General features: G+C 44.0%; 1 long non-coding RNA gene across 1 annotated transcript; it reads right to left on the minus strand.

Annotated features, from left to right (window-relative positions):
• Window positions 1–13,605: 13,605 nt before the first annotated feature.
• On the minus strand, window positions 13,606–18,811 carry LOC144110403 (uncharacterized). The gene is made up of 2 exons (XR_013309832.1): window positions 18,685–18,811; window positions 13,606–13,777 (listed from the first exon to the last, which is right to left on the minus strand). It is a non-coding gene; the product is annotated as an uncharacterized LOC144110403 (long non-coding RNA).
• Window positions 18,812–19,050: the final 239 nt, after the last annotated feature.

Genomic DNA, 19,050 nt, shown 5'->3' on the forward strand with positions numbered 1-19,050 from the left:
GTGTGTATACACGGCCACACTGCGGACACACGCGCACACACTGGCACATATACAAGCACACGCGCTACACGTAGACGCCTATTTACATACGCATGTTCATACGCTATACATACACTTAGGCATGGGCATGTGTATGCATTCAGATAGACAGAGAATAACGGACTCACAATGAACAAGCTGTCTGGGGGATGGGTTGTTTGAATAAACATGTGCAGTGCGACCAAGTTTGCTCTCAGAGGCAGCGTATCGACATGTCTATCAAAACTTTGAGTGTGCACCATGGGGCGAATTGTTGCAGCATTTGGTGAAGTGGAAATATTTTTCTGGCGCAACTTGTGAGTGATCGTGTGTCCTGTTTTCGTTTGTTTCCTCCCGACATTATGAGAACAATTAATAACTGCGCAAAAAGGACTTGACAGGAGAGAAGAACCACACGCGACAAGCGAAGACTAACAACTGGTTTATTGCACCTACGCCTCCTTCCTTCGACAACAAAGTGCATGCGCACCAACCACAGAGACAAAAGCCATCATTTTTGTGGTTGGTTCAAGTTGATTCAAGCGCTTTGTTGTTGAAGGGAGGAGGCGTTGGTGCAATAAACCGGTTGATAGTCTGCGCTTGTCCCGTGTGGTTCTTCTCTCCTGTCCCGTCCTTTTTTGCGCAGTTTTTCATTGTTCTCATAATGTCGTACCAACTACCACCTCACCGCACTCTTCTAGATTTCTTCCCGAGAGTTTGGCACCCTACAGTCTGTACTTTCTGTATGCGCCTAATCACAGTCTTTGCAAAAAATTTACAGCCCAAGGAGTTTGTTTCCAATTCCAGTAGCGGGGCTCTTTAGCACACTTTGCAGTCTTGGGAGAGTTGAGGACTTAAGTTCCTCCTGCCCTCGTGAGATCAGGGTCCCTGAATATGCAACGCGAGCCGAACTGCTGCAGGGCTCAGAAGCAGACCACTTTCGACAAAGACAGTACAGTCGAGCCCACTTAGAACGAACCTGCAGATCACGCGGAAAGCGTTCCTTGTATTCGATGTTCGTATTAAGTGGACTCACATTATTGCAGCCAGAAATGCTAAGTTCGCCTAAAGTAGCGTTTATTCCTTAAAAACCGCGTTATGCGCGTCCATTTCTTCGAAGCAGACACTACCGCTGCGTTTTCCACGCTCTCCGAGGCAGTCGTGTTCTCTTCGCTGAGATTCCTGCTGCCATATATATGCTTTAAGGATGCAATAAAACTGATCGTGGTTGAATCGTGCACGGGGGCTGGTGGAAGTTGGGCCGTATTAATTAGAATTCTAGAGGTAAGGGAGCGCTCGTGCTTTTGGTACAACGGCTTCCTCGGTACGCAATCCGCTCCGCGATGTTGTTCCGCACGAACGTGGTTATCTGATGTCACATCCAGCTATGCATGAACAACTAGATGATACAAATGAACATATGAATGGTCATGTGCATCCTCCGACAGCGTCATCTATCGTGTCTCGCCCCAAGCAGCGACGAAAGCAGCGCAGCGCGCGTGCGCAAAGAACGTATCAGCTGCATTGTCAGCTACTTTGCTCTGCCTGCACGTGGTATCAGCACAAAAGGTGAAGTCGACGGGCAGGCGACGCATACCACATGACCTATGTGGCCAGCAATGCATTCAAGGTTTTCAAATTAATCAGTGAATCAATCAATTGGTCAACCAATCAATCGATCAATCGGTCAACCAACCAACCAACCAACCAACCAATCAATCAATCAATAAATCAATCAAACAATCATTGAACAAATGAATCAATCAATCAATCAATCAATCTGTATTCAGCATCTTCCAATCAATCATTTAACCAATTAATCAATCTGTATTCGGCATTCTTTCGCGTACAACACAAGAAATGCTAGGTCAATCACTGCCGTTAATTGATCCACCACCATGCACAGCATAGCTTAGCTTTCGACGCGGCCACTGTCTCGCGCCCAACGTGGCTTCCTTTTGGGACGCACCACCCAGTAGACGTACACGCATACAATGACTGAACTAAATTATAGGAAATCGGCGCGCGCTTGGACGGCGGTTGCCTACAATTTCAATGCCGCCTTTTTCGTTCTTCCATGGGTCGACATGCTTTACAGGGTGGTGTTGCGGGGGCTCTGAGAGGTGCTCTTAGGTCTCCGCTTTAAGCGGGAAGCGCGTATTTTTCGACTTCGGGGGTGAATTTACGCGGCCTATTCGTTCTTTATAAAAGAATGATACAGCCGCAGTTGTTCGCCTTAACATGAGAGGAATCGCCATTGCCCTAATGCATATTTTACAGTAGCGCACTACTCGTTTGTAATAAGCGATCGTTCGTTATATCTGCGGCCGTTATAACTGAGCTCGAATATATATGCTATATCTGGCCATGAAATAAACGCTTACTGCGAACAAATATAGAAAGCGTTGTTAGCTAAGTTTGTTTTTAGTAATTCATTATTTTGCTCTTTAATTCGTATAGTCCGATGTTCATTCGGTGTGCAATGCCCGGGCCGGAAATGAATGTGCCGTCTGCAGCTTCTATCGGTGATTGGAGGCTAACAGAGACAAATATGGGCCAAATGTCACTGCCGACCTTTGTCCAGCGTAGTCCTGTTTACACGCGCTGGTGATAAATTTTCGTTTTTTTAAACCCTTATTCATTCGGCTGGCCGGTAGCGTGAAACACAGGTGTAATATGCGAGCTCTCGTCACAATGGCGGCGATATCAGGAAAACAAAAGACAGGATTCCGCCGCGGAAATGAACGTGAAAAAGGCAAACCGTGGAACTAATTTTGTACACGGATGAGTTCCGCCTCTGCAGCGCAATATTGGCTCGAACCAATAGAGCTCATCATGTACAGTCGTGAGCAGCATAAAAGGGAACGAACTTATTGCACACAATTGCAAGTTTTTCTCCTTTTGTAAAACAGCGCGGACAACGTCGGACAAGAACAAGGACACGGGACGAGCGCTGACTCTCAACTAAGGTTTTATTAGCAACACCTGGTGCTTATAAAGGGAGATACATACGCAGAGTACATCACATGATACGCTAAAAGCGATAAAACATGAGGCAGAGAAGCACGCGACGCTCGAAGGCCACCAAGAAAAGCTATCTCTTTGTCATAAGCGTCGCGTGCTTCTCTGCCTCATTTTTATCGCTTTTAGCGTATCATGTGATGTACTCTATGTATGTTTCTCCCTTTATAAGCACCAGGTGTTTCTAATAAAACCTTAGTTGAGAGTCAGCGCTCGTCCCATGTCCTTCTTGTTCTTGTCCGACGTTGTTCGCGCTGTTTTACAAAATATGCATATATACCAACTCGCCCAACTGAACGTTGTGCATTTTTTCTCGTTATTTCTCGACAAAATGTGGTAATCAGTTCTGAGTGTTATGCGCCAACAGGAAAATTGGTTTTGAAAACAGAAATCGCTATGCTTGTCACACACAGTGATAGGGTAATCAAAAAATGATTGATTAAAATTTGTTCCGTCTCATATTGCTAGTGATTGTATACCCTCTTTTCATTAAATCAAAAATACGCAGAACATTTAGTTAGAGCCCCCAGTTGTGATATAGTTTGATTAAAGAGGCTTGTTTTGCGCGGCTTTGACTACAGGACACCACCATTGCAAAAATTGATTTAGACAGTCTATAGATTGTCGATAGACTTCTGTATATGAAGTTTATAGGCTGTCTATAGACCAATCCAAGAGAATAGTCTATAGGCAATACAAATCCGATAGACAGTCTATAGATTTATGGCCATACAAATTTAGTAGACTTGTCTACACACTATGAATAGACAAAAATTGGCGGTGGTGTCTACTTGCACGTGGCGGTGGTGTCTACTTGCAAAAACCTGCTTTCGCGCAATATTTCGTGCTTAGCAATGCTAAATAGCCATCAATTTTTTTCTTATTCACGCGCATTACGTACGACTCCCGGACACAGCTGTAATTTTAAAAGTGCTGCGTGTTAATCTTTATTAACCGTTAGGTACGGATAAAGCCTGCGAACCGGGGACATCGGGTACCTGTGGGGAAAACCTGACGTGTTTAGTTGTACACAGTGGTCTGCTTTATATAAACTTAACTGATCTTCTTTTGATTTACACTACCTAGAACATCTGAATCGACGGCAGCTGTTAGCAGGCGTGTAATGTGCTGTGACAGCATTGTCTCGAGCACATGTGGGTTGAATTTACCCCCCCCCCCCCGACCCCACGCACACTCGCACGCAATCAAAACACACACGCACACCCTAGAAGCGGCGAGAAGGTCGGGGCAGGGCGCGGAACGCGGAGAGCAGATAACAGTCACCTTATGGTGACGCAGTCGATTTAAAAGGATGCCAAACGTAGTAGGGTGCGGCTGAGAGTCAAGTGGTGGATGAGATTAAGAGCTGCTTTCCGTCGGGCTAGCTGGTTCAGATGATTTTTTGAGCGGAATGACTTCAGCCTTTAAACGAGAACGTGACCGAAGCCACGGGTTGCAACAGTGATGTTGCAACCGGTCGGGTTGCAATAGGACTGAGCCGAGTTCGCTTTTCGGGCAGAAAACAGCTTAGCGGATTCATGTAAACGCCATCGAGTTGGCTCTAGGATTCGAGGGGTCGGGCCCAGTCAACCCGACGACAAAGTTGGGTTGACTCACGGACCTCCTCTGCAGATTCAACTTGATCCCCTCTCTTGCGTAAGGAAATGATGTTCTGCAAGAAAGAGCAGGAGCAGCAGTTGAAAGGAGCCGTTTTACTCAAGGGCTAACTCGCTGGTATCGAGTTTACGTATACGGGCAGCTGTCGAGTTGGGGCAACCTTTCTCAGCCCGACGCCTGACTCGATCCGCCACTGTCGGGTTGACGTAAACGCGGTTCACGTAAACGGGGTGTAAATGGGGTTCTACCTAGTTCCAAAATTCAAGATGCTCCCAAAACATATTAGCAAGTAAGCGGCGATAGGGCGGTCAGAGCTGGCGCGGGGCTGGGCTAATTGTTGCTTAATGATAGAGGCATTATGCCTGTGCTGTACGTAGATGGGATGACCATGACGGTGCACACGCCTGATTCAAACCATGCGGAGTATTCACCGTTTAATGCGATAGCACTTACACTGTCGTCATGCAGTTCACTTCCAGAAAAAAGGTAGTAGTACTACCAAGTTTGGGGTAGTAACTGGTTTACATATGTTACTACCCTTTTAGTGCTACCAGTAGTTAGTAGCGGTTAGGTTAGTAATGGCTGCTACCTAGTCACTAGCTGTAGTTACTAATGGGAAGCATATATTACTCTCTTAAGAAAAAGGTCGGAGAATCCACTAATAAATAACTACTAGCCAGTACTGCCTCAAGAAGCCAGTGAAGAGCACTAAAGTCGCAAACAAAAAGATAGTAGTATGCTAAGAAAATAGGTAGAAACTTTTCGTATATGTTTCTAGGTTCTTCGCACGATGTGCTGGCGTGGCTTGTTGACATTTGTGCATGCTGAATAAATAAAAAAGCTTCGTAATCAGTTTGACGAATTCCCGAAACTAGTCAGAGCGCGCTGGCCGTAGATCACTCGCTTTGATTTAGGCTTACTGCGCATTACATGCACAAGCTATGTGAGGTGATGGCATCAAACAACCTGACCGGGCACACACAAAGATCCAGAATGCAAGAAAAGCACACAACATAAAGGGTCACACGTGCACTGCGCGTGCGCAGGTAAATCTTTCTCATTCTTGTATGCTCCGTAAATCTGACTCTCAGTCACTTTGTCTCTTACCCGTTGAGCTAATATAGCAGCGTTAATTAAGAAGAAGAGATTCTAGAAACAGCTCGGTCTACTTAATCGCACGCCCTGCATAAATGTCTAATCGCAAAACCAATTTATGCACACAACAGTATGTGTTAGTTATATTTTATGGCTCTACTTTAGGGGGAAAGGAACGGTTACTAACTAGTTAGTAACAAGCCACCATAGTTAGTAAAAATTTGCAAGGGCTACGGTTTCTAACAATACCTTGAAGAGGGTAGTGAATGGTTCGTAAAAAAGTAGTAAAGCGAAGTCAGAATTAGGAACAGCTGCACTTACTACCTTTCCACTACCCTTTTTTTAAACGAATTTTTACGCTTTCTCCGTAAAGAAATTCCCCGATTGGTCCATTCTCTTTACGTCATCAGGGCTACGCTACCCCAACAAACCACTTAAAAAGCACCGCCAAAATTATAAGGTCACGTGAGCTTGTTACGTCAAATCAACCTGCCAATCGGAGGGCGAGCAAACTGCCCGTCGTTGCCATATTCAATGCAGTTGCAACGTGCCGCTGCGCATGAGCCTTGCGGGAGCTCGGCAAGATCAAAATAGGTCGCACAAACCACACCGGAGGCTGTCTTGGAAGCAGCCACCTGCAGGGGCAGTGGCACGTCACTTAACCGCTGCACCACTGCACCAGTCTAGGGTATGGGGACTCCCCGCTACCTATGAATGCGATTGAGAGGGTCGTGGGGTCATCAACACCACGCCACCACCATTGGGCCAATCATAGGGCACCGCCAAAGTTTAAAATTCGAGAACCACCAAAATTCGGAATTTGGCCCACCCCAAAACCCGCCTTGGTGGCTCAGTGGTTAGCGCGTTCGGCTCTTGAGCCGGAGTTCCCGGGTTCGAACCCGGCCGCGGCGGCCGCGTTTCGATGGAGGCGGTAATAGGCGCCCAGGTGGCCGAAATCATTGCGGAGACCTCCACTGCGGCACCTCTTCCTTCCTTTCTTCGTTCACTCCCTCTTTTGCCCCTTCCATTACGGCGCGGTTCGGGTGTCCACCGAGATATATGTGAGACAGCTATTTCGAAGTTTGTCTCTTTATTACGAATTATTACTACATTGCAATTACTAAACTCACGCCGAGCGGGTGAAGCTGCGATACTCTGTCAGTGCTTGCGCATCGGCCGGAAACAGTTGGCAGTTTTTATCGCTTCTATAGAGATCTGGGGCATTCAGTAATCTACGCCGCCAACGCCTATTGCGCAAACGCCGCTGGCTGTCGATTGTCGCAGCGAAGATTCAGAGACGCCGCTTCAGTCAGCCGATGTTGAGAAATGATGGGCACAACATCACGGAGGCACCGGAAGCTAACACATCGGTGAGGTCACATTTAACCAAGCAATAAATAAGTAACTGCCTGCTATTGACACCGATAGATTCAACGTGAGATACAGCCCATAGCGAAAGAAGCGCGTTTTTACGCGACAGCGGAGAAACCGCGGTAGTTGGCGTTGGGATGTCGAGTAAAATCCGTATTAATCGCAAAACTGGTGGCATCACGTATTGAGATGAGGAACAAAAATATATGACTTCAATGAAATTGTGAAATCTAGGTTGCTCTATGACTGAACGGTCATTATGACATATAAGGATGTCAAGCAAATTAATTACACCGGAACAAAAATTGCGATAATTAGTTGGGAATCGAACCCATGATCCTATAGGTTTGCGAGTCAGACCCGATACCCCTATGCCGTTGAGGAATTTGTTTTCCTCAGCACGGTATTTATAATAGCGGTGCAATGTTCTATGTACATGAACTGTCTACAAAACATCGAAAACAGGCCATTGAGGCGCGCACTTCGCTCGGCATGGCTAAACGGAAACCTTGTGTGTCTTGTGTGTCACGTGGTCTAGTGTATCTACTGATGTAAGCTGCAACTACTGAGCCATCGCAGCGGTGATACCTGCTTGTTAATGTCTCACATCGGCTAAGGAAGATTGGTCAGCTGGCAGTTGTGTAAGTCAAGTTCAGCATTCTCGGCCAAAATTTTGAAAATTGGAAAATCGTAAGGCACTGCTGTAGAAATATTCAAGGTAATGACCCATTATTCAGATATGTAGCAGAATTTTTCTTTTAAAGTGTTTCCAGCGATCGCATCGAACAGCTGAGACTGGCATAGAAAACCAATAAGGAACAGTTCGGACGATAGCAAAAACGTGAATAGAAGAAAAAATACAAGACTGCCGTCGGGTGATCTGCTTATATTTTGATTGTTATAGTGAAACCTTGTGTTATGTGAAGAAGAAAAAATACAGGACTGCTGTCGGGTGATCTGCTTATATATTGATTGTTATAGTGAAACCTTGTATTAAGTGAAGAAGAAAAAATACAAGACTGCTGTCGGGTGATCTGCTTATATATTGATTGTTATAGTGAAACCTTGTGCTATGTGAAGAAGAAAAAATACAAGACTGCCGTCGGGTGATCTGCTTATATATTGATTGCTATAGTGAAACCTTGTGTTATGTGAAGAAGAAAAAATACAAGACTGCCGTCGGGCGATCTGCTTATATATTGATTGTTATAGCGAAACCTTGTGTTATGTGAAGAAGAAAAAATACAAGACTGCCGTCGGGTGACCTGCTTATATATGGATTGTTATAGTGAAACCTTGTGCTATGTGAAGAAGAAAAAATACAAGACTGCCGTCGGGTGATCTGCTTATATATTGATTGTTATCGTGAAACCTTGTGTTATGTGAAGAAGAAAAAATACAAGACTGCAGTCGGGTGATGTGCTTATATATTGATTGTTATAGTGAAACCTTGTATTAAGTGAAGAAGAAAAAATACAAGACTGCCGTCGGGTGATCTGCTTATATATTGATTGTTATCGTGAAACCTTGTGTTATGTGAAGAAGAAAAAATACAAGACTGCAGTCGGGTGATCTGCTTATATATTGATTGTTATAGTGAAACCTTGTGTTATGTGAAGAAGAAAAAATACAAGACTGCCGTCGGGTGATCTGCTTATATATTGATTGTTATAGCGAAACCTTGTGTTATGTGAAGAAGAAAAAATACAAGACTGCCGTCGGGTGATCTGCTTATATATGGATTGTTATAGTGAAACCTTGTATTAAGTGAAGAAGAAAAAATACAAGACTGCCGTCGGGTGACCTGCTTATATATTGATTGTTATAGTGAAACCTTGTATTAAGTGAAGAAGAAAAAATACAAGACTGCCGTCGGGTGACCTGCTTATATATTGATTGTTATAGTGAAACCTTGTGTTATGTGAAGAAGAAAAAATACAAGACTGCCGTCGGGTGACCTGCTTATATATTGATTGTTATAGTGAAACCTTGTATTAAGTGAAGAAGAAAAAATACAAGACTGCCGTCGGGTGACCTGCTTATATATTGATTGTTATAGTGAAACCTTGTATTATGTGAAGAAGAAAAAATACAAGACTGCCGTCGGGTGACCTGCTTATATATTGATTGTTATCGTGAAACCTTGTGTTATGTGAAGAAGAAAAAATACAGGACTGCAGTCGGGTGATCTGCTTATATATTGATTGTTATAGTGAAACCTTGTATTAAGTGAAGAAGAAAAAATACAAGACTGCAGTCGGGTGACCTGCTTATATATTGATTGTTATCGTGAAACCTTGTGTTATGTGAAGAAGAAAAAATACAGGACTGCTGTCGGGTGATCTGCTTATATATTGATTGTTATAGTGAAACCTTGTATTATGTGAAGAAAAAATACAAGACTGCTGTCGGGTGATCTGCTTATATATTGATTGTTATAGTGAAACCTTGTGCTATGTGAAGAAGAAAAAATACAAGACTGCCATCGGGTGATCTGCTTATATATTGATTGCTATAGTGAAACCTTGTGTTATGTGAAGAAGAAAAAATACAAGACTGCCGTCGGGTGACCTGCTTATATATTGATTGTTATCGTGAAACCTTGTGTTATGTGAAGAAGAAAAAATACAAGACTGCAGTCGGGTGATCTGCTTATATATTGATTGTTATAGTGAAACCTTGTATTAAGTGAAGAAGAAAAAATGCAAGACTGCCGTCGGGTGATCTGCTTATATATTGATTGTTATCGTGAAACCTTGTATTAAGTGAAGAAGAAAAATGCAAGACTGCCGTCGGGTGATCTGCTTATATATTGATTGCTATAGTGAAACTTTGTATTGTGTGAAGAAGAAAAAATACAAGACTGCCGTCGGGTGATCTGCTTATATTTTGATTGTTATAGTGAAACCTTGTGTTATGTGAAGAAGAAAAAATACAGGACTGCTGTCGGGTGATCTGCTTATATATTGATTGTTATAGTGAAACCTTGTATTATGTGAAGAAAAAATACAAGACTGCTGTCAGGTGATCTGCTTATATATTGATTGTTATAGTGAAACCTTGTGCTATGTGAAGAAGAAAAAATACAAGACTGCCGTCGGGTGATCTGCTTATATATTGATTATAGTGAAACCTTGTATTATGTGAAGAAGAAAAAATACAAGACTGCAGTCGGGTGATCTGCTTATATATTGATTTTAGTGAAACCTTGTATTATGTGAAGAAGAAAAAATACAAGACTGCCGTCGGGTGATCTGCTTATATATTGATTGTTATAATGAAACGTTGTATTATGTGAAGAAGAAAAAATACAAGACTGCAGTCGGCTGATCTGCTTATATATTGATTGTTATAGTGAAACCTTGTATTATGTGAAAAAAAGAAATACAAGACTGCAGTCGGCTGATCTGCTTATATATTGATTGCTATAGTGAAACCTTGTATTATGTGAAAAAATTGCGTTCATAAACGGTTTCCCGCTCAAAAATGCTTTTGTCCACAATTGCTGGGCATGTGATAGGTTGGTAGATGTATATGTCGAGTTCCTCGCCCCGAAGAAGAGTTTCGGCTATAAGAGACACTGCGGTCGAAAAGTATAGAACTGGTTTTTGTTCGGTCCCCGAAGGCTGTAAAAGCTCTGTAGGAAGTTAAACGCCTGTGCAGGATCTCAGGGTGCGCAAATGAGCGCAGGTCGCACTTGTGACATGTGCAGTGGCATGACTTCGCTGACATATGACAACAAGCACGTAGGCCAGACAGGCAAGTTCCTTAATAGCGGACTGCGAGAGCATTAGAACAATGCACACACGTGATAGTAAGGTCAACTCGTCCTTCAGAGTGAAAAAAAGGCGGCTGTGCTCTTAACGTTGACAAGTCAGTGCTGATAAACGCGAGGTTATGGAGGCAGAGGAAATCTCAAACCTTGGCTCTCAATCGTTAACCCGACAGCTCTCCATCGACAGCGCTATCAAAGCGATAGAGAAAGAGTGTGTATCGGCGTAGTGAGGTGTGCGATCTTAGATTTGATGGTCGCCCCGCCGCGGTGGCTCAGTGGTTAGGGCGCTCGAATACTGATCCAGAGTTCCCGGGTTCGAACCCGACCGCGGCGGCTGCGTTTTTATGGAGGAAAAACGCTAAGGCGCCCGTGTGCTGTGCGATGTCAGTGCACGTTAAAGATCCCCAGGTGGTCGAAATTATTCCGGAACCCTCCACTACGGCACCTCTCTCTTCCTTTCTTCTTTCACTCCCTCCCTTATCCCTTCCCTTACGGCGCGGTTCAGGTGTCCAACGATATATGAGACAGATACTGCGCCATTTCCTTTCCCCAAAAACCAATTATTATTATTATTATTAGATTTGATGGTCAGTATTGAAGCTGGTCGAAATCAAGATTTAAATCCTGTCCTCGTCCTAGTCATTTAGCGCTGCACACGTTTTATCTCCTAGAGTTTATTGTCCTTCATGTATTCACCAGACAAAAAAAGCTAGCCGCATGCGAAGACAACGATAGGAGGGAGAGACTAACTCAACAGGACGTTGTGTCTGATACAGTAATTCCACCCTGGTCTTTACTTTTGCTAAGTTTTCATCACACTGCTAGAATTCTGTCGCTGTTCGAAGTTGTATACGCAATAAGTACCTGCTAGCAATTAAATGCGATGATATTAATGCGGCAGCAAGGTCTGCAACCGCATATCCGCCGATGCTGGAGCGCAAGACAATGAGTTAATTAAAATATCTCTCTTTCTAACGCTTGCCCAGGCTGGGCAGAAAATAACGGAAACGACCCACTAATTGCAGCTGCTAGGGGTCAGAACGGCGAAGTTTTGTATATCTCTCCTAAAATCACGTAGAAGATGATATGAGCAATCTGCAGTTCAACAACACATACGCCCACGCCAAAACGCTGGGCTCCCGGTATTCCTTAACGTGCGCTCACATCGCGCAGCACTCCGGCATTTTTGCATTTGACCGTAAACGAGATGCGGCCGCCGCGGAAGGGATTCGATGCCGCGACTTTAGGATCAGTAGGCGAACGCCAGAAGCAACACTATGCCACCGCGGCGGGTGACTTAGAGTGCGGTGCGTTTAATTTTTACTTCAGTATGCAAAGCCTTTATGCGATGCTGTAAGAAGATAGCAATTGGAAGATTGAAATCAGTGGCTCATAATACATGCGGCACACACTTCGACATTGCTGAGACTATCTGTCGCAACACGCTTTAGTCTTGGCATCGAAGCGTGCTTGCAAAAACGAAACTATAGTTACATGCGCCGTTGTAAAGGACGCGTTCGTGTAGGCGACTGTCCGCCACCAGTAGGGCAGTGTTGCATTATGCCGCACTACAAAAATCTATGGTGGGTGGATGTCTGTGGGAATCGCTGCTTTTAACGCGGTCGCGTTAAAGGCCTCGTTCTCCAGAAAATGTGGCGTCGGCGTTGTGAGAGAAAAATCACGGCCATGGCTGTGCTAGCTGCGTGGTCGTCAGCGAGCAACCTAGGAGGCAGGTGGGCCGTCTAGGTCACGTGACCTTGCCGCGTCATCATAACCTGTCCACCGGACAGTGAGCCCACTGCCCACCGTGGCAGGTAGCAGTTAATGATTGGTCATTCGGGAAGAGCAGCCTGGGCCACTCAAGGCCCACCGTTGGGAGCACCTGCCATCGCAGGGCAGTGGCGCATCGCTTAATAACCGCTGCACCATTGCACCAGGAGTGGTATGAGGATTCCCAACGATCTATGAATGTAGAGAACGACCTTCTGCATATATGGAAACTGACCCATTACGCTATCGTGCCACTTAAGGCGGATCTCATTTTTATTTCTTTTTCAAGAATGGAAATATTTTCGGTTCTTTTGGGGGGAGGGGGGTATCTGGTCCTTTTTCGTGACATGCCTGCACTGCTCGGCCTACGTGACAGCGTCATTTTGTGACACCGGAAGCATCCATTACTTTAGATGGTTGGTGGCGGCTTTCTTTACGATCGTAGATTTTTTTTCAATATTCGAGAACGCCTTCTCGACTGATTGAAAAATGCAATACAAAGAATAACAGTGTCAGCCATTTGTGGCTGATGTATTTCGCAGGAAAAAAAAATGTTTTTGCGTTTGCGGAATGTGCGCAATACCCGGCACCAGGGTACGCACATTGATAACCTGCTCTTATACAGCCATAGGCTGCATGTAAAATACTTATCCGCGTATCGTCTCAATGAGCGCCCACCTGTGGCTACATGCTGATGTGCGTATTGTAATTAAACGAGTTGAAATGAACCATGAGGCGTCAATAACCTGTTTCGCATTTAAAGGATTCTGACGATTTTTGTCAGTGGCATGGCATATTGACATCGGGTCGCATAATCGAAATCGTCTGTACGGCTCTGCTCATTTTTCTTTAGCAGCATCGCCATGGCGTGTTTAAGATTAGAGACGAAGGAAGAAGAGGGCGAGAAGTAGTGGTAGTAGTACACGGAGAGAGAGAGAGAGAGAGATAAAACATTTATTATTTCATTGAAGTGTTCTACGAGTCAGGTAGGCAGATTCCTCAGTTCAGGGCTCCGGTGGCTTGGGCGGATGCCTGGACCAGTCTGATGATGCGACACTGGTCCTCCAGACCATTGCTGGTCAGGGCGGCCTCCCACTGCTCGTATGATGTCTGTAATGTTTTTAGATGAGGTGATTAACGTCGACGCTAATTCGTGTTCAAAGGGTAACGTGCACTGGCACCGGACAGCACATGAATTTTTTCGTATTTTTCCTGCATTTAAATGCAACCGTCGTGTCCAGGATTCGATACTGCGATTGTATGGGCTGAGGAGTAGAACGCCATAGCCACTGCGGCGGATAAAAAGTGGGAAACGATTCTGATTAAAAGCAGAGATATTGGCCGACGTATTTAAGAGCCACCGACAAAACCTATTCACTGTAAAAAAAATAAAAAAATCTGAGGGCACTTAAGTCTGATTACTTGGAGCAATGCGAAAGCATGTGTTTTGAAGAACGAAAACGTTTTTGAGTAAAAGGCGCAGTAGCTCTCAGACCTTGGCATCTCGGTGGACACCTCAACCGCGCCTTTAAGCATGCAACCTTGAGTTGCATGCTTTCCCATCGCCTTCCCCATCGCCCTTACAAATGATTCCTCTTGCAGTCCATGGACAGTCATTCAAATTTAAAGGGACCGTGAAATGATTTCGATGGACATATGATAGGGCAACAGGTCTGTAGAAGCGATCTTTTTGAGTATTCGAGTGGAATTTTAAAGCTCTGTGTAGGCCCTATAATTTAGGAATAATTTTAAAAAATCCTCCTCCCAGTCGCTCGCAACCGATTAGGGCGACGCACCTCACCACGCGTACCCTATTCCCATGACGTCCGTGGGCAGAAGAGCCAGCCTTCAAGCTCGCCGGCCGCTCCCAACTTATAGAGCAGGCAGTTGTTAGCATATACTGGTTTGGAACATTCACATCACATTATTTTCTTTAAAGGTCCCGAAAGGGGTCTTACGTAAGGGGTGGAAATTACATGGTGCAGGCGTTGACAGCAGTCATAAATGACCCAGTAGTGATAAAAAGGAGGCCCAATTTTTCTTGCTCAGCAAAAGACCTCGTTTACAAAAATAACTCAGTTTCTTGCCGAAATGTATAGTGCAGTGCTATAAATTATGCTACCTTATTCGGCGTACTAGAATGTGTCGACATGGCATTTGTATTGATGGATGCATGGATTGATAAGGCTGAACCTTTCAAATCGAGCGGTGGTTCAAGCCACCTAGCCATGACTTATGAAATTTTACTCTTGTCTTGATTTTAGCCACCAATCAGATAACCTTCGCTTGGTTGCTTCTACCCGCTTAAAATATACTTTCCCTTCACTGTCCTTAAACCCCAATGCCTTGGATAAATCAGCCCCGCTGCTTTCCACTGTAGGGTGAAGCCCTCTACAGAAAAGTATCTAGTGTTCAGCCGTTTCCACCTCCTCTCCGCATGAAACACACAACGTGTCTATCTCGTGGTGCCCGACTCTATATGTCCTAGTCCGCAAAACTCCCGTCCTGGCCTCAAACCACAAAGAGCTTCCCCTACAATTATCATAGATATTTTCTTTGGCAATTTCCTGCTTAAAGATCCTGTATGTTCCCAGTGCTGATTTCGTAAGCATCCCTGTTTCCCACAGCGCTCTCTCTGTTTTTTTAACCTTTTTCTTAACCGATAATTGCTGATTTGCCCCCCTACTGCTGTCCAGATATTTGCTTGTCAATTTTCTACTCCCTTTCTCCATTTCGTGTAAACATTCTTTATATACAGGTACCTGAAAACTTTCCTAGCCCACTGCTTTTCCCCCAGTTTTCTCAATTGCTCCTCAAATGCTATCTTACTGCTAGCTTCTCTGCTCTCGAACGACGCCCATTCTATATCACCTTTTACCCCCTGATTTTGTGTATTGTCATTTGCTCCCAAAGCTAGCCTCCCTACGCCCCGTTGTTTGATTTCTAACCTTGCTTGAACATCTGGTCTCATGCCCAGGACCGCAATACCGAAAGTCAGGCTAGGAACCATCACCCCTTTCCAGATCCCTCTTACCACTTCGTACCTATTATAATTCCACAGTTCCCTATTTTTCACGACAGCTGCATTCCTACTAGCTTTATTCATTACATATTTTTCATGCTCTGTCAGATACTCAGCACTGTTATTTATCCACACCCCAAGATACTTCTGCTCATCCACTACTTCTAGCGTGAACTCCTGTATTCTATGCTCGCCGCCCTTATCATTAAATATCATGACTGCACATTTTTCCTTACTAAAATTAAAACCTAATCTATCTCCCTCTGTACTGCATATGTCTAACAACTTATGCAGGTCTTCCTTGTTGTCAGCCATTAGCGCTATATCATCCGCGTATAATAGTCCCTGTAATGACTGTTTAATCCATTCCCCTTGCTTGAAAAAAGAAAGGTTGAAGCCTAGTCCGCTCCTCTCTAGCTTGGTCTCCAACCCTTGCAGGTACAACATGAACAACAAAGGAGGCAGAGGACATCCTTGCCTAAGCCCCCGCTGTATCTCTACAGGCTGATACATTTTCCCCCATTTTATAAGTACTCTGTTACCTTTATATATATATATATATATATATATATATATATATATATATATATATATATATATATATATATATATATATATATATATATATATATATATATATATATATATATATATATATCCTTTAAAAGATTAATCACTCCATCTTCCACATGCAATGTGTTCAGTATGTCCCACATATATTTTTATAGAACGCTCCCTGTTGGTTTTTGCTTCCTTTGCTGATCGCCTATCAGATAATGGTTATTCCAGTTTATTGTTAATTGTGTAAAATATTTAAAATACCGTAATAACTTCCATTATCTTGACACTATTTGTGTGTTTATAAACATTTTTACAGAACACCTCTTTTAGTTTTTCGATTGTTTTGCTGCTCACATATCAGGTAATGCTTCTTTCAGTTCATTGTTTTTTTTGTACAGCCTGTTTTATGCATGTGAAGGTGTCCACGTCTCACAACTGTTTATTTCTGGCGCCTGTGTGTAATATATTGTGCACTCGTTGCATGGGCCCAAACTAGCAACTTGCTAAGGGCTCAGATGCTTTTGTCCCCCGCTTCTGTACATACGTGTTGCAAGGTAAATACAGTGAAAAAAAAAATGAAGAAACGGAGGCAGGGAGCGCGCCCTAGTATCCCGCACGCGCTGAACATTGTGTGAGTAATCGATATCGCCTGACAGATAGCCCTTGTTAATTCCATCAATGAGCATTTAATTTTTTTTTATCCGGCGTAGCTGTATTGATATGGAGGACGTCGGCCGGTTCGAAACCTTTGAAAGTCAATTGGCCCGCAGACGGCACATTGAGGCTGCAAGCGTAACTCTGGCTTGGAGATTCATTGGTGAAGATGAGAGAGGGTCCCGGCGCAATACTTTCAGGCGCAAGTGTCAATGTAGCTCGGGGTATCTCAGCTTGAGTCATGTTGTTCTTTGTATGCAGTCTCATTCGAAGAGGCGGCGGCCTCCAAGAATGAACATACGAGGGCCGGGGGATTGACTGCGACAGCTGAGGCGGAACCGGAATAGCTGGGAGTTTCACATTGAGCCGAAATTGCTACTGGCTGTACCAATACGACTTGGGCATTGCGACTTGATTTGGAATAAAACCTGGAGTTAAACGCGTCAATGAACCTGCGTTGTTCTATAGCACTATCACACCTGAAGCGAACCTTGCATTGGAGCCTCAACTTAATGAAACGCTTTCGCAATATTTTTTCACCTGTCTACCCTGCTGCAAACGCTTTAGCCTCGTCTAACAGGAACGGCAACACAGGAGACGAAAACATTTTATAACAAACAGTGCATAATGGCTAGTCGAACATTGTTCAGAGCAATAGAAATGTTGTACGTATTAGAAACGCATTATGGCAAGAAAGGATGAGGAGCTTTAAAGTAAGTACAATAGAGGAATTCAAAAGATTGACCCACCCTTGAGATTTGACCCTACCTTGAGTAGAACAGAAGCCTTGTGCCATGGCGCTTTTTTGGTCATCATCATCATCATCAAAAGACGAGCCGTAACGTTACCTAAAATACACGATTAGGCGCTTTATCAATATCCGGTATAAATCTGGGCTGACAAAATTACACTCTAATGTGCGTGCGAATAAGAAAAATTAAAGCAGACCTTCGTTTGCAGCGTAGTTAACAGAATCCAGATCATTTTTCGTTCGGTAAAAGATGCCACCTGGTACTAATGGCACACTTGACGCCTAAAGTTCGTGCTTGTTATTTTTCCCGGAGTCGGAGCCAGCTAAGCCCATTTTCTATAGCGGTGTTCTCTGCTTAGCGGTGTTTATGTAATATTGGCGCAAAACCCATAAAACACTTACTTTAAAGACTTTGTTCTTTCACTCCCTCCTTTATACCTTCCTTTACAGTGCAATTCGGGTGTCCACCGAGATATGTGACAGTTACTGCGTCATTTCCTTTCCTCAAAAAACCTATTAAACCAATGTTGTGAGTATTCTTGGAATTTTATATATTTAACTTCATGACTGAATACCAGTGCTTTCAGTAAGTCAAAAAACAAGCCATTGACACGAAATCAAGAAACCATGCACTAACCACGCTGTCATTCAGAAAACAAAAACGGTCATGCAACGTAGACGACGTAAACAATGCTCTCTGACTGAATACTTTGACAAGTTCTACCTAAATCGATAGGATGCTTCTTCTAAGTAGTTAAGATGCAGTATTAAGCACGACAAGGGGACTCATTTAAAGGGACAACGAACGTTGCCAAGCTCATTACTCATTAAACTGTGAGCAACATACAATCGTAATGTCAATTTGTCATTTCAGCACCTCGTCATAATGGTGTGGTGCTTAATATACTTGCTGCGAAATCACATATTTATGGTCGCTTTGGTAGACATGCAGTTTTCATTGTGATACGTCGGTAAGTTTGTAAGCGCACCCTGTATAGCTGGCTCCGTTCTAAAACCAGTGACACCTACCTGGAGGGTCATATCGCCTGATTATGATCCTGAGGTGGCACAAGCGGTGAATACAAATGCAAGTACTTATCAAGCTGCAAAGATAACAATGTGCATCCACATAAAAGGAATCGAATGGAGCTTCCCGGGGGGCAGTGTCAGGTTGAATGGAGCGAGGAAGCCAACGCCACGTCGAACAATTCTCGATAACTGCGAGCAATAACCTGAGCGGTTATATCGCCCCGCAAAGCATCCGGCCCTGTGACGAGGCGCGTACAGCGATGAATCACCTGTGAAGCGAGGTGTTTATACACACTTTAATGAAAGCAGCGAGTTGACTCACGCTTGAAGTGGCGCGCTCGTTGTGTTTATATATTTTTAAATCCA

Source organism: Amblyomma americanum, chromosome 11 (genome assembly GCF_052857255.1).
Source record: "Amblyomma americanum isolate KBUSLIRL-KWMA chromosome 11, ASM5285725v1, whole genome shotgun sequence".
In the NCBI taxonomy this organism is placed as follows: Eukaryota; Metazoa; Arthropoda; class Arachnida; order Ixodida; family Ixodidae; genus Amblyomma; species Amblyomma americanum.